Here is a 16,545-nt window from a genome sequence, read left to right on the forward strand (position 1 = left end):
AAGGCACGGGGACCTTAGCCTTCGACGGGGGGGAAAGGAGATCCTTTCCTGGAAGACGAGGACTTAAAGCCCTTCGCCTTCCATGAAGTCTTCAGCTTCAACTTGGGGACAGCTGATGGAGCCCTGTCACCCAAGGTGGAAGACTTTACAAACCCTGAAAAGGAAGATACAGAGGAAGATGGGGAATCAAAAAGGGCGCCGCCCCTCGCAACCTCACTTACCTCACTACCTACCACTGGTCCTCGCTCTGTATTCATAGGTTCCAGGTCCAAGTCCAAGGCGGCAATGTCCTCCGACACCTCCGCGTAAAGGATGTCCTCTTGGGGTGGCTGGGTCGATCCCGGATCTGCTGGATGATGGGTTGGCCAACTCTCGGGAACCGCAGCAGCAACCCGGGCACCGGGGGTAAAGCAAGTCCCTCAACTTTCTCGTCGAGGACATAAAGCTTCCCGACAGTACATTCTTCCAAACCCAGCCACCCAGGCGCGGAGAGACTCAAGGGAAGTCTTCTTAGAGGACTTGTCCGCCTGGAAGAGAATAGGCAATTAGGGTTGAACTGAAATATAAACCCGTTAAAACAATATAAGCATTAAACAGATATGAGGGACGTAAGAAATGGGAAGCTATATCTTACCGACTGCGTCTGGATGCTAGCGCACAGAGCGAAGCAAACTTCACAGCCGCCGGGTGCCAAACAACAAGGTCATCCAACCGACCGCACAGCCAGCGTGGGTCCGCACACCACGTGTCCATAGGGTTGCTGGAGGAAGCGGTGCACCCCTCCTCACAACGAACAGTCTGTAAGTGTAAATAGTAAATGAACCTACCACTCTAAGCAACCTAAAGCTGGTAGGCCAGGGTATTTCAATCTACTACCGGAATGCTCCGGCGGAGAGAAAAACCCCTCGTCAGAGACGGGACCACCAAGCCATAAATTAAACAGAGTGGAAGGCAAGTTACTTCCCGGTCACCGGAATACTCCGGCGGAACGGGAGAACTGAGACAACAGGGCCCTACCACAAGGGCTGCCAGCAAAAAAGACGGCGGAACCCCAGGGCAGAACACCGGATCTCAATAAAAACATATAAAATAAATATGTAGTGGCGGGGTGAGAAGCTCAAAAACACATATCCGCCAGATAATATAAATATATATAAGATACAAGTGATGGTAACAATGAAAAAATCATATCCGGAGACCGGAGGTATCTCTCTCCCCCCCCGGAGTCCGAATCTCCCCGCCAGAGAAACTAAAGGTGGGTGAGGCGACCGTCATCGCAAGGCCAAGTATAATATAAGCCGGAGTAGGCGCCAACAACCCAACCAAAGCAAATCGACGGAGAGAGGCTCGAGAACAAGAGATAGAATGTTCAAACCCGCTCGATCTTTGGAGAGTGGTAAACTGGTGGGGACATCAAAACAAACTCAGCGCTGCCGGGGATTAGCTCTGGGAGGGAACGAATCTCTCCACCAGAGGTAGTCCCCAACTCGGAGAAAACGCCATCTAGCATCACCCGCACGAGAATAGGCAAGAGCTGGCCTGAGATGGAGGGGGGGGGGAGGAAGGGTTGGTGGGGTAGGGAAGAGGAGTAGGCTAAGATAGGCGAAAACAGGAGACAAGGGAAAGTAATTCACCCGCTCGACTGCAATCACACGCCACGCCAAGAAAATAATACTAGCTCTGGCAGGACAAGCCTACTCCCGAGGAAAGGGATGCGACCAAGGACTCAACACGCCGACTCCTGCCTGGACAAAGCCTCTCACCAACGCACACTGTTTAGGCATGGCCTAGGCTAACGGAAAGGGGGACAAGGGGAGGGTGGGGAGGAAACAACAGGAGAGAAATTCTGTGCCGAAATACAACCAGGACCGAAAGAGAGGGGGAAAAAAGGCAATAAAGCCTGGAGGAGGCACACCCAATGAACTCTACTCCTTCGAAAAGAAGGGGAGGACAAAGGGGTCTCACTCTGCCACCCAAATAACGGCCACTGGAGGAAACAGCAACAAAACTCCCTCAACCTGATGATCCACCCCACACCTAACCTACTAGGAGGGGCGGAGGTCAAGGAAGCAATAAAGCCTATCAATATGAAAGGCAAGGGAGAAACCCACACAACAATACAATAAAAACCATCACAAATATACACAATATACATAAAATATATATATATATATATATATAATATATAATAATAATTATATATATATATATATATATTCCAAGAATAATGTGCCCATGCGAGGTGCGTAGCCTAGCTCCGAGGAGCGGCCAGACAATCGAGCTGATGCTACCTGAAATGAAGGGATAAGGCAACAAATATGTATAGCACACAACGCAAAATATGATAATAATAATAATGGTAAATAAGTAAGACTAACATGGGGACTCATCCCGGAGGGGGAAACCTAAAAGCGGGAAATGACAGGAACCTATAGAGGGAACCCGCCATGGGGATCAGTCATACAAAACAAAACTCCAATAAAACACCCGCCAGGAAACACCGCCAGGAAGAGATCCAGGGGAAAAGATAAGTAATATAACGACAAAGAGACAACCCAAACAGAATAAACTGGAAGGGTAAACTCATGGTCAACATGGCTGGCTGGGGGACGCCGTGGCGCCATAACAACAATCTCATAATTGTGAAATTACGGACTGATGCAGCCACACTTATCAAAAACCCCACAATAAGATGGTACTTAACTTAGAGATGGTGAAACTGCTAGAAGACATGACGAAAAAGCAGGAAACACCCAAAATTACACCGCACAAAAATTCAAATGATGACGATCACGTGCTAGAAAATGGAATGAATGTTGGTGGCGCTGGTGTCGCCGGCCTGGCGGACGCCTGAGCGTGGGGGCTGGAACGGCTCACCGCTCTTTGAGGGGTTTTGACATGGGAATATCTATTGAGTGTAGCTCTGTGGTTGTGATCCTTTCACTCACCCTTGGTTATACCGACGTCTTCCTTATGGAAGACGCTCGATCTAGGGGTAGTAACCCCAGCATTCCTGAAAGCTCTTTTTCTCTGGTATATCTAGCATTTAATACCTAGAAATTCGTGTTAGTATGGAATTTCACCGGCTGACACGGGGCTGGACTCAGATATTCTCTTTTACCTAGAACATCACTTTACAAAACTCAGTAATCACCACATTACCTTTTGTAATTATTACACTATTACAATCTCCTCAACACTTGCACAAAATAATATTCCTGATCACCTTCTACAAAATTAACACACTCCTGGGGTGAGTTTAACAGAGCTTTTACAACCAGAAACTTTTCAATTATTTCCCTTATATGTAATGGGACTATAGAGAGAGAGAGAGAGAGAGAGAGAGAGAGAGAGAGAGAGAGAGAGAGAGAGAGAGAGAGAGAGAGAGAGAGAGAGAGAGAGAGAGGTTTCTCTGAGGAATCTTTCTGGCAGACTAACTCGTCTTTAGAAAAACACTGCGCTTCTAACTCTCGTAGGCCCTTTCAGAATACTCAAGAATACACATAGGGTATTCACACAGAACACCCAATTCATATTCTACAGAATACACATATATACACGTATACAAATACACACGGGTGAGCTTCGAGGGCCATACCCTTATCTTACATGATGGACATTTCCTGTTCGGGGCTTACCAAACCTTTTGTCAGCCTAACCCAGCTGGGCAAAAATGAAAGACGCTTTTAGACACAAAGCAACTCCACTTATCTTCTGTTCCTCTTTCTCTCTTTCTCAGATTACAAACAGAATAAGCATAGACAGAGTTAATAACGATGGGTTAAGCCTACAGAGCAAAGACATAACAGGAAACTCGCCGATTGAGTGACAGCTCGTCACGACAAGATAAGAGAATTCTTTTTCCTTACTGCGAGTTACAGGACACCTGTACAAATATGGAAGGCAAACCCTTTATTCTCTCTCTCGGCAAACAGGATGTGGTGACCTGATAAGAATTTCACAAGACACTTCAAACATTGAACAAAGGGAAAAAATATTCTATAGAATCGTAAGTTTACATGATACATAACTTATCTACAAGAAAAAGACATTTTAAAATCACGTCTTCACAATAAATGACGAATCTTGTAAGCAAAACTTTAAAATTTTTACAGAGATATACAAACACTTATAAAATGGTTATATACAAATATATATATATATATATATATAAAATGGTTATACATATTATATAACATACATATATATACATATATATATATATATATATATATATATGGTTGACCATCACTAATCCGGACATCACTAATTCGGCATCATTGGGACCTGGAGGGTGCCGGATTAGCCACAATGCCGGATTAGCCATTTATTAGGCTAGAATACACAAAACCCAGTAGCTAAGCACCTCATCTTAGAATTAAAATATCCCATAAATCAGTACAAGTTGGTTAATAACGAAAAGACAATTATCAAATACAGGTAGTGCTCGAGTTACGATAATTCGACTTACGATGTTACGAGTTTACGATGAGGTTAGCAATACCGGCACGAAAATATTTAGGAAATATTTTTAGATTTCACGCAGGCGCAGGCAGCAGGTACAATCGGGCAGCGAGAGAGACCAACTTACAACAGAAAAACTTTTCCTCCATTTCTTTATTCCATCTGCTAGTTAAAAAGTAATAGAGAACGATAAAAGTATTGTTAGTAGAGTTATACTCTTGTGCAAATGCGTACAGCCATAAACAACCGAATGGGAAACTGTTGCTTTGCTAATAATCGTATTGGATAACAACTGTTTTGCTTGTATTTCAACCATCGTACGGTAATACACAATTACTGTAGTTATGATACAAATGACGTTAAGTACTGTACAATAGGACTGATATATTTTTTACACTATACCCTTATTTGCTTTGGAGAAAAGATCGACAGGGAAATATACTGCTACAGTAACTTTAAGCTGCAAGTTGTAGCTGAAGCTGAGGAAATAATGTTCAAGCTGCTAATGACTATAAATTATTGTGCATTGGCAACATGGATGAAACTCGACCGTAAATAAAGCTGGAGGGAATGTATTTTAATCAAAACTACTGGCCATGAAAGAATACAAATTACTACTGTTTTCACGCCGATAAAAGTTTTCACGCCGATAAAAGAAAAATACGTAAAGCTCGTATTATGATGAAATCAAGAGAAAATAGCGAACGGAATCTTGATTTTTTTTACACAAAACAAACATGCCCCCAAAACGGCCAGCCGCGATTCCCGTGAACACCATATATTAACAAAAAATAGCTAAATTAATTTCACGAGACGTATTTAAGTTATATCTCGACTTAAAAACACTTTGTATAATGAAAAATATCCTTGTCCAAAATAAATAAAGTATCCATATTCATTTACGCTAACTAGAAGCAAGAAAAGCGCTTTGAACTTAGTTAAATGTGGCGAAATAAACACCGCGATATTGATTCCCAAAACAAAACACTGATCGCAATTTATAATACAAAAGCAACATGAGAATATACGCAATTAGAAACAATGTAATAAAGCATAACTTTTTAAAAGATCCATGAAAACGATGCACATTCGTTATGTTGATGTTTGTATAACACTCTTAATATATGAATAGAGTTCAGTATAATGTAGGCTAGACTACCAGTTTGTTGATGCAGCAAACTGCGCCACCCAATTGAAAAATGCAATTGTAAGCTAAAACTCTTACATTCTAGTAACATTCAATCATTTACCTTCATTTTGCAACAAACGTGAAGTCTCTAGCACAATATTTCGATTTATGGTGAATTTTTGAAAAAAACTTGTTTTTACGTCCGTGCGTTACGAATTCATGCATCATTTTGTGATAATATTTTCTCTGTGTTGCTTTGATCGTTTTACAATTTGTTATATACCAAAATCATCGCAATTTAGTGTACAATACAAGGAAAAAAAATAACTCATTAGCTTTAACCGTTTTGCTCACAGCGCAATTTGTATACAATTATATATTCCAATATTTATATATGATGATATTTTTTTTTTCATTTCTGATGATTGCATACTAAACTTCAGGCAATGACAAAAAAAGGAGCCAAAAATGAACTCTTAATCTTAAAAACTAAGCGTGCTGTGATTTTTTGAAAAAAATGTTTTTTCCGCTTCGGCGCTAACTCCCGAACCCCGCCGGCATACGACAGACACTTTTGTAAACAGAGGCTCAGTGTTTAAGGGTTAATACTCTCCAACATACATGAGAAGGTTCCATCATCCGGGGAGCATGACCCAGAAACTTCCCACTTCCCCCATGGGCTCCTCAACCAATATCCGAGGTGTAAAGTAGAAGACTAGGTTTGGGCTTAGAGGATGAAGGGAGTTTCCTTCTTTGCCTATGTAAGTACAGCCACCATTGCAGGCCCGAATTAAATCCGGGGCTATACGAAAAGGACGACGGTGTCCAACTGTGTTTCCCTGACCCAGTTGTAATCAAAATACTTAGGTCAGGACAGCTGTTCTAAGAAAGAGGAGGAGCGAGGACTCACATGAAGACCTATAGTGTCACAGAGAGGTCAAAGCACAGGTCCCCAAACTAAGAAACCCTGTCTCAGAAGATGGGCCTTCTGGCTCGTCTCCATTCTGCAGACAACTGAGTGAACCAGCTGCTGGCTCTGTGTACTCTTGATAGCCATGCGGACATGTGTTTATCCCATAGACTCGATGACACTTCGTACACACCAGACTATGCGGAACTGTGCGTAGCGGAAAATAATATCACGAGAGCGTATAAAAAACTTGAAAGGGTCCATAAGAGCCATAATAACCTGCGGTATGGCATAGTCATCCACAGGCTAGCCACAATCCTCTAAACAGAGGAAAACAGTATCTCGTGAGCAGATGCTGTTCATCGTCAGGAGCCGATTACTAAAAGGGACTGCCCAAACCTGGATGCTAGCAGCCTGTGGGCTGCTGCTGCAAAAAAGTCTCCATCTTCCAAGTGATTTTTTTTTTTTTTTTTTTTTTTGAGGGGGAGACGAAAAAGCTTGAAAATCCGAAAGTTGAGGCTAAAGTCCCCAAGAGGATTCTTGCGATGGAGGCTGTGGTTAAGGAAGAGAAAAACAGTTCCATGGCTGTGTGAGTCTCTAGAGGTGAAGAGCACCACAGCTCTCTCTTCCAAAATCGCCGACAAGAGCAGACAATTCTAAAATCAACCCAACTATCCTTGTCCGCACCGGGCAACATTGGGTGACAGTCCGAGGCTATGACTCTCGGAAAGTTCTAGGGAGTCTCCAACTTCTTAGCCAAGGTTCCTGGTTCCAGTCAAGACAATCCAGAAACTATACTACAAAATCTTCGACATTGAGGACACTTCCGTCGATGTACTAGAGGGAGAAATGTCAAGACACATGGCTTTCTCCCTTCCCAACAAAAATCACTCCTCGAAAAGTCCCTGTCCACAAAGGACAGGACTGCAATACTAAAGGCAGTACTAACAACGTCTTGAAATCTACGTGAAGGCAGAACCGACTGGAGAGTTGTGAGCGGAGAGTAGGTGCCTGGCAAATGGGGACTGGTGCAGACTACTTGGAAGCTGGAGCCAGGCATTCCATCGGGAAATGGTGCCTATGAAAGAACATCAGTGTTCTAAGGAAAAACCAGGCATCGAAGGATAAAATAGTGCTGATTGAAAATTGTTCAACACTTCACGATTTGTGTGTCATCCTTGTGCATGGGCCATGCTAATCTTCTCTGTATTGTTCCAATTTAGAACAGGTACTGCTGAAGAAAGTACTTTGGACACTGGATGCTCAGACACTGGAAGCTTGGAGGGGGCCACTGAGTGCTCCAAGGACCACTGGACAAGCACTTGGTGCCAAATAGAAGCATCAGCCTAGCAGGCCGGAGCCCGGTGCTCAGGAAGACAACCATTGTCAGTGAAGTCATGCTTACACTGCACATCAAAACATTACACCTTCATCAAGACACCTTTGAATGGCTGTCTAACACTACATTTCCATTAAGATGCCTTTCCAATGGCTGTCTGTTGATGCCTGGATCACAGGCTCAACTGAGGGGCAACTAGCTGGGGCCAAACACCCTCAGACTCCCTGGGACCTGCGTGAGTATGTCTACTCCCAGGTTTAGGGGAGTATGACAGGAACTTTAGGTCTAGGATATCTGACGGGCCAGATAGCTGCCTTCTCCACTACACCCCACTGAAGACGCCTTTTCAGTGGCTGCCTGTCGTTACCTGGGAATAGGCAACAGGTTCGACAGAGGGGGCAATTACCCGGGATAATTCTCACCAAACTCCCTTGGAGATTCAGTTTGATTTCTCCCAGGTTTAGGGGAGTATAACAGTGACTTAGGTCTAGGAAAACCGGCAGGCCGGATAATCACCTCCTCTACTTCCCTTTGTAAAGTTAATTTTCTGTTAACCCACACACAAGATTGGCAATGGCATGGGAAGGAAGCGATGGAGTCAGGCAAGGAAGCAAGTGTTACTAATATAGGGTACAAGTAAGTGAGAAAAAGGGAATAACAGTTCTGTGCATGCCTGGCTGTCTGCTACAGATGCAGCCCGTGGGTGCTTGGGGGGTTATAGGCACCTTTTGGCTGCTCAGAGCACGAGCTGGTGCCAGATAGCAGATGGCACCAGTGGGCATGAGCTGGCATCAGGGTGAAGTGGGTGCCAGTGGGTGCTGGTTCAAGATCTGCGCAACAACTAAGATGCGTGTCATCCCTGCACAGGAGACACGAGAAGCTTCTCAGAAACGTTCCAATTTAGTAAATATACTGCCGAAGCGATCACTATACACATGTACTGCCGAAGCAAATGCTAAGAACGATTCTCAGCCAACAATAACATGTTCCTCCATTAAGCACCCTTCTCTCCTTACTACTTCTGCCCTTACACTTTTCAATTCTGCAAAGGGAAGTGTGAGGGTTAAGGTAGAATTATTTACCGACGACTAGCAAGTAGACTAGGTTCGTTAGACTAGGTTCGGTAAACAATCAAAATGCAAATCTTTGGCCTAAAGCAGAGGTGGGCAAGCAAAATTTTAAGCATCAGTAGCAACCTATGGTTTGTTTTTCAAAATGAAAGCAACAGTAGTAGTATTAAAACAGTTTAACCAGACCACTGAGCCGACTTTCACCTCTCATAGGGCCGTCCCAAAGGATTAGAAGAAAATACCAGATCTAGGCCCCAGGCCAAGCACTGGAACCCAATAGGTCATTCAGTACAATGATGAACAAATTAAAATTAAATTAAAAACTGCACACAGGCACATGTTCTCATGCTGTAATACACACACACACAATAAATATATTTACTCATGAGTCCACACTAAAATTCAAATAAGTAATATTTAAAAAAAAATTTATATTCGACAAATCTATAAGGGTTCTTGTGCTTTTATTGTTTACTTATTTTTATATTTTATTAATTAAACCACACTTCCTCATGAACAACAAAACTGGAACGACTGAAAATGTAAAAGATTCTGACAAAGTTTCTTTCATAGATTTATTTCCAAAAGTGTGACAGTCGCTGTTGGTCATACTTTGGACTCACATAACACATGTTTGACCCTTATTATCACCTTGCACTCTGAGCAATCAGGAGCCGGGCCACGTGGACTGCTCATTAAGTGTCCATTTGTCAGATGAGTATAGCCTATTCTGAGACGTGCCAGAATTACTTGTGCATGTCTCTCTCTCTCTCTCTCATTTGATGACATATTTCTATGTTTTTCCCATTATTATATAACTTATGGAGAAATAATTTAATTTGTTGTGCAATATTATTTTTTCATTTGTAACTCTGAATAGCTTCTATAGTGCTTCTCAAGTCACTAAAAAACACAAAATTATTGAATGATGTTTCCTTAATTATTTTTTATAGCTGATGCCATTGCACCAATTCTGCTGTAAATATTGAAGCATTATTAGGAAGAGAGAACTGATAAGTTTTGTCTTGGGACACTGCAGCAGATCCCACTCCGTGCTCTGATTTAGATCCATCTGTATATATTGCATAATAATGTGGACCTTTTTAGCTTATATGCTCTATTGTATACTGTATTGTCTATGGCGTTCTGGGGTATATGAGTAACTTTTTGATAAATATTTCAGGTGTATATATTCTCCTTTTATTCATCATCCAAGAAGGAGGTTATTTTACTATTAAAGGCACTTGTTTATTTGTATTCAACGACTCAAACAATCTTCTAGCACTAATTGGGAAAGGTGGTGGATGGTTATTTATAAATACATCTCTTAAATCAAATACTTTTTTTGTTGGAGAGTCACTTGTCTGAATTCTTAGAGCACTTTTCATTGTTATAAACTCTCTGGAGTTCACCACATTCAACTTGTAAAGATGACTTTGGTGATGATCTGAAGGCTCCTGAGCATACTCTAGGGCCTTCATTGTGAACAAGGTCTAACATTTTTAGCGCTGCGTCCAATGCTGAGCCATATACAGGCAGTACCCAGTTATTGGTCGGGGTTCTGTTCTCCACAGCGTGACGATAACCGAAAATTGCCGATAACGGCACTGATTCCTGGTTATTGCAGCTGATATCCGGTTATCGGCACTGATAACTGGGGATTGGCGCTGCTGACAAGTGGGGATAAGCAATGATAACTGGGGATCTACACCAATAACCAGGGATCGGCGCCGATAACTGGAGATTTGCGCATATCAGTGCCAAAAATCCAGTTATCGTCGTTACTATACAAGTGCCGTAAAACCGGATCGCAGATAACCGAGGCCGCAGATAACCAGGGAATGCCTGTACTTTGCTTCCATAATCAATGATAAGCACCACTGTTGCTTTATATAGAACACTAAGGGTATGTCTATCGGCTCCCAAAGTAGTGTTCGATGGTTTTTTAATTAGGTTTAATTCTGTTTTACATTTTGATTTTACATATGTTATGTGGCTTTCCAGTTCAACTGAGTATCGAATATTTACCCCAAAAATTTTCCTGTTCGGCCAATTGGTATACGATGGCTTCTGGTTTTTAAATCTATTTCTTCATTTTTTCCACTTTTTATTTTTAAAAAACATGATTGCTTGAGTTTTGTCTATGGAAAATTTAAAGCCTACAGAAAAGGCCCTTTCATCTATTTTTACTATGCTTTTATTAACGATTCATTCTGCGTGTTTTATTTGAGATCCTGAATAACATATGGCAAAATCATCCATATACAGGTTACTTTTAATGCTAACAGGTAGATTATTATTGATATCATTAATTACTAAAGTAAACAGTGTGCCACTAAGGATGCTTCCCTGTGGAACACCATTTTCAGTGGAAATGTTCTGGACAGAACATCATTTCTCACCTGAAAACTGCAATTTGTCAAAAAGTTTTGCATAAACCTAGGTAAATGTCCAAGAAGTTGTTGTTTTGTAAAGTTTTTAATATAGCATACCTCCATATAGTATTTTAATAAAGCATACCTCCATATAGTATTGTATGCTTTTTCAATGTCAAAAATGACAGCTACAGTAATTTGTTTTCGTTCAAAACCTCTACGTATATGGTCTTCTAAGCTAGAGAGAGAATCTAATGTAGATCTGTTACACTGTGACCTGAACTGGGTGGGAGTCAAAATTTTATTTTCTTGAATGTGCCATGTTAGTCGAGCATTTACCATTTTCTCCAACAATTTGCATAAGCAGCTTGTTAGAGAAATTGGTCTATAATTATTTACATTACTGGGATCTTTTCCAGGTTTGGGGATAGGAATTATTATAGCTTTATGCCATTCATCTGGAAATAAATTTCGAAGCCAAAAATGATTATAAAACTGTAATACGTATGACTTTGCTAAAGGTGCTAAGTGGCAGATCATCTCAAAACAAATACTGTCACCTCCAGAAACAGATTTACTGCTGTTCGAGACAGCATATTCCAACTCTGACATATTAAATTTTCTATTATAATATATATCTTCTACTGTTTCAAAATTTATTGTTATTAATTCTTCATTACTTTTCTTTGTGTGGAAGTATTCATCTAAATTTTTATCACTACTTATATTTGCTAAGTTTTCTCCTATTATTTTACTTACTTCTTTTGGATCTAGTATTCTTTTCCCATCATTTAATATGGCATGTCTAGGTGGTTTAACATGGGTACCATTTATCTTCCTGAATTTTTCCCATACTTTTTATGGGAGTATTGTTAGAGAGATCTGATACATATTTCCTCCATGAAATGATTCTTCCTTGAATTATTTCCTTTTTAAATTTTGCAGATATTTTGTTGTACAGAGGTTTTAATGTATCAATTTTTAGTAATAACAGAAATTTTTTGTAAAGTTCCTTCTAATATTGGTAATTTTTTATTTATTTTACTGGACTTTCTATTCAAATTATCTAATCTCCCTATTGAGCATTTTATACTTATTAATTCTGTTAGCTTATTGGACCACCATGGAACTTTGTGTTTTGTTAGATGGGGTTTTGATTTTGGTATTGCTTTATCAGCAGCATTTTTAATGAAATCAACAAGAAATCTACTGTATTAGTTTCATTATGGTCTTTTAAATATTCAAATGGTGGGATATTCCTAGTGTGAAATTCACATCGCTCCCAATCAGCTTTATAAACATTATATTGGGGGACATGGTTGGCAGGATTATTTTGTAATAATGAAATTAATACTGTATTGGGAAATGATTACTGGTATGCAAGTCGTCAACTGTATTCCAATCCAATCTGTCTACTGTGTTTGTTGTACATAGAGTTAAGTCAACTGAGGAAAATGTTCCCTGTGTTTTTGAAAAATAAGTGCTGATTTCGTTATTTAAACAGCACATGTCATTTAAATTTGTGAATTCTTCTATTTTACTCCCTGCTCTACTTGAGTCTGTACAATTACAGTCCCACACTGGGTTGTGAGCATAAAAATCACCTACTATTAATGTAGGTTCTTTGGCATTATTAAATAATTCTTTAAGTTTGTCAATGTCGCAATTTTTATTAGGTTGGGTGTGTAAATTATAAATTATATAATTATTGTTTTTTATTCGGATTTTAATACCTGATATTTGCAAGTCAGTAATGTTTACAGGTACTTTGTTGCGTCCCACACCCCCCCGCGAATAGGTCAAATCCGCGGATGCTTAAAACCCCTCTAAAAACACTTAGAACTGCCCATTTTGATAGCTTAAACCAAGAAAAACCCTGTAAAAATGCTTATACCTGGGTATCTTAATAGTTTTATCACAAAAAAAGCATTTATTCATGAAAATTATATGAAAATACAGTAATTAGTGAATATTTCTCATTGAAAAATACTGCGAAAGGGCGAATTTTCTGCGAATGATGGCTAGATATGTTCCACAGAGAAACCCGCGAATGCGTGAGTCCGTGAACCATGAGAACGTGAATATGGGGGGTTTAGTGCACATGGCTGTACCTAAATTTCCCTCTTCCTCTTGTGATGTTGATGCTAAGGTATATTTACCAGTAGTTGATATTGTTTTGTTGACATGCTGTAAACATAATATCATTTGTTCTTATTCTTTTAAAATAATCGTTGTATTTCTCCTAGGCGTAATCTGGTCTGCAGACCATTTACGTTCCATTATATAATACAGCTATTAAAAATGTGTTACAGCAGTCGATTTTGCTTTTTTTCTGTATTATCAACTTGGATTTTTTCCAATAATTTACTCACGATATTCATTTGTTTTTCATAATATATTAAGTGCTCAATGCACATGCAACCTTTTTCATAATTGGTTTTTTTCATTTTGGGTGGTGTTCTCTCCAAAGACCTTTTTTTATCTTTAATTTCCACTCCATCATGACTTTCCTCTGTTTCTTCTGTAGTACTCTCATCATCTTGAGCTATTTGCATCAACATTTCAAATGAGTTTGATAAAATGTTACCCATATCCTTTGTGCCTGTTTACTGATTCTTTACCATTTTAGTTTTTTCTGCAAAGCATTATTTTCTTCTTGAGATTTATTTTCTTGCATTTTGTTACTTCTATCTATATGTATTTTTGCTTCATTATTAGTTCTTGTTATCGAGGCATATGTAAGTTTCTTAGCAGGATCTTGAATTCCTCTCACTTTCAATTCTAATTTAGCCTCTCTAATAGACATCCCTGTTCTTTCTTGTAGCATTTCAATTCCATATTGTGTATGTAATACATGCATTCTTTGGATCTTGCTTGATGATTCTGCCCACAGTTTATACATTTTGGTTTGCTGCAATTCCATTGTGTGGCATGTTCTAGAGATCCACAATACGCACATACAGATTCGTTTTGACAATATTTTTTTGCATGCCTTTATTTACTACAGTCTTGACAATGTAGTGGCTTTGGGACATAGGGCCTTATTTCTCTGTTTTGACCTAAAACTTTTATTTTTTGGGGTAGATCTTGAACCTCAAATTTTATTTTTGTGATTTTTAACACTTTCTTATTTTTTTGTTTACACAGTATATTATATACCTCACAATCTTGGACTCTGGGATATCTTTTTTTAAGAGAGTCCAAGAGAATATTCTTTTTGATTGGTTCATCACTGTTCTCAGGAAGCACAATGGTACCCTGAATGCTATTCATAATGTCATGTTTTTTCATTTTTATATTTATATTATCTATTATTGTTGTAGACATATAATCCTCAGACTGACTCTTTGTTGTGGCTTCTATAAGCCACATTTTTTCTCTTATCTGCTTAAACGACATTTCTGCCATTGAATGTCTAGTTGGTCTTTTTGGCCAGGTATTGTGTCGTAATGATTAACATTATAACACATGATGGAGTATATAACGGACTCAGAGATAAGAGGGCACTTTCCCTTATTTTCAGCGAAGCTGAACCCAGTTTTTCCCACATCAAAAGAACCTGCAAGAAAAAGAAGTGACTATTGCGCATGCGCATCTGCCCTCTTGTTTACAACCGGGATGTTAAAAGACCAAGGAGCCATTACTCTCTGTTTGGTCTTTAGCGAACGGTTCACGTCGTTACCAATGCTCTGAAAAAAGTCGACTTTTTTCTCCGTTTTCATTATCAAGGATCATGGAAACATCAAAAATAGCAAGATAAGTGCTCAATATTAACTTCCAGTTAAAAGTTTTAGTTTTAAACTTTTGAAATTTATAATGTGTGTGTCAGAGCCGGAACCTAGCTCGTTGATTGCTAGCCTATGTAGTTTTGCAAAGCGTTGATTGCTACCTAGTTTTGTAAAACGAAAATTGTTTTAAATTCTAACTAAATGTTTTAACTAAGAGAAATGTTCCACAACTTATTATTAATATACAAAAACCTTTCAGATTATACGACGTCTATAGGTAGTAAGTGAGAATAATTCAGACTAGATTAATAGTGGATGTTGTCTGTATCCTGTGCCTTAGGATTACGTATCATAAGTGGCCTAGCTTAGAATGAGGACCCTAGGATCAGATAATAACAATATCCAGGCAGAGTAAATCGATAGCCTAACAATAAGGCTACATATTAGTATAAATTTTTCCCTTTTATATAAGCCTGTGCACTTAAGTATGAGCTAAATAATCCAGGACTAGCCTAGGCATTACCTAATATCAAGTTAAGTGGTAACTGTTCATGAAACATCCCCATTTTTGGACTAAACTGTTAGCCTAGACCATGTAACCTAGGACTAGATGAAATGGTAATTAGGACTAGATGAAATTGTAATCTGTGCTGGATGAGATGGTAACCTAGCCTTAAGGCTACATACTAAGGTAGGCTAACTGTGTTTTGTTTATGTAACCCATAAAATAATCCAGATAAGGCAGTAGCATAGATTAGAGCAAGTTATAGCCTGGCTATAAGGTTACACATTAGTGATTGCTGTTTTATATAGTAGACCAAATAGCCTAGGATTGGATATAAACAACCTGGGTTAGACAAAAAAATAGTTGACTAACTATAAGGTTACATATTAGTAAGTTTTCTGTTTTTATATAGCCTAGCCTATACATTTAAGAGTGATCTATAATAATCTGGATTAGGCAATACCCTATACTAGGTTAAGAAAGAACAAATAAGCCTAGGATTATACATCAACAGTACCCTAGCTTCAATAAAATAACCTAGTTTTTTTTGTGACTCTGTAGCATATCTGTAAGGTTACATGCTAATAGGGTCTTATGTAGCCTATATCATTAAAGGTGATATAAACCTAGAACAGGCAGAAGCCTAACTATATTAAGTAGGAACCCCCATTTAAGAAATGTCCTACTATTAGCCTAAAACAGCGATTGCCAAATATCAGATGAAAGGGTACTCTCGGCCATATAAAGCAGAAAAACAGATATCAGATGAGATGACAGAGTACTCTCGGCCATATAAAACAGAAAAACAGATATCAGATGAAAGGGTACTCTCGCCATATAAAGCAGAAAAACAGATATCAGATGAAAGAGTACTCTCATATAAAGCCATATAAAACAGAAAAACAGATATCAGATGAAAGGGTACTCTGGCCATATAAAGCAGAAAAACAGATACCAGATGAAAGGGTACTCTCGCCATATAAAGCAGAAAAACAGATATCAGATGAATGGGTACTCTCTCGGCC

The 16,545-nt window shown here is 39.3% G+C and overlaps 1 protein-coding gene and 1 non-coding gene across 7 annotated transcripts in view; both read right to left on the bottom strand.

Annotated features, from left to right (window-relative positions):
• Positions 1–16,545, bottom strand: part of Rad9 (cell cycle checkpoint control protein Rad9) — an 822,739-nt gene that overhangs the window by 792,059 nt on the left and 14,135 nt on the right. The gene's annotated exons all lie outside the window — the stretch shown is intronic.
• On the bottom strand, positions 7,646–7,750 carry LOC136827271 (U6 spliceosomal RNA). The gene has a single exon (XR_010849797.1). It is a non-coding gene; the product is annotated as a U6 spliceosomal RNA (small nuclear RNA).

Source organism: Macrobrachium rosenbergii, chromosome 41 (assembly GCF_040412425.1).
Source record: "Macrobrachium rosenbergii isolate ZJJX-2024 chromosome 41, ASM4041242v1, whole genome shotgun sequence".
NCBI classification, from domain to species: domain Eukaryota; kingdom Metazoa; phylum Arthropoda; class Malacostraca; order Decapoda; family Palaemonidae; genus Macrobrachium; species Macrobrachium rosenbergii.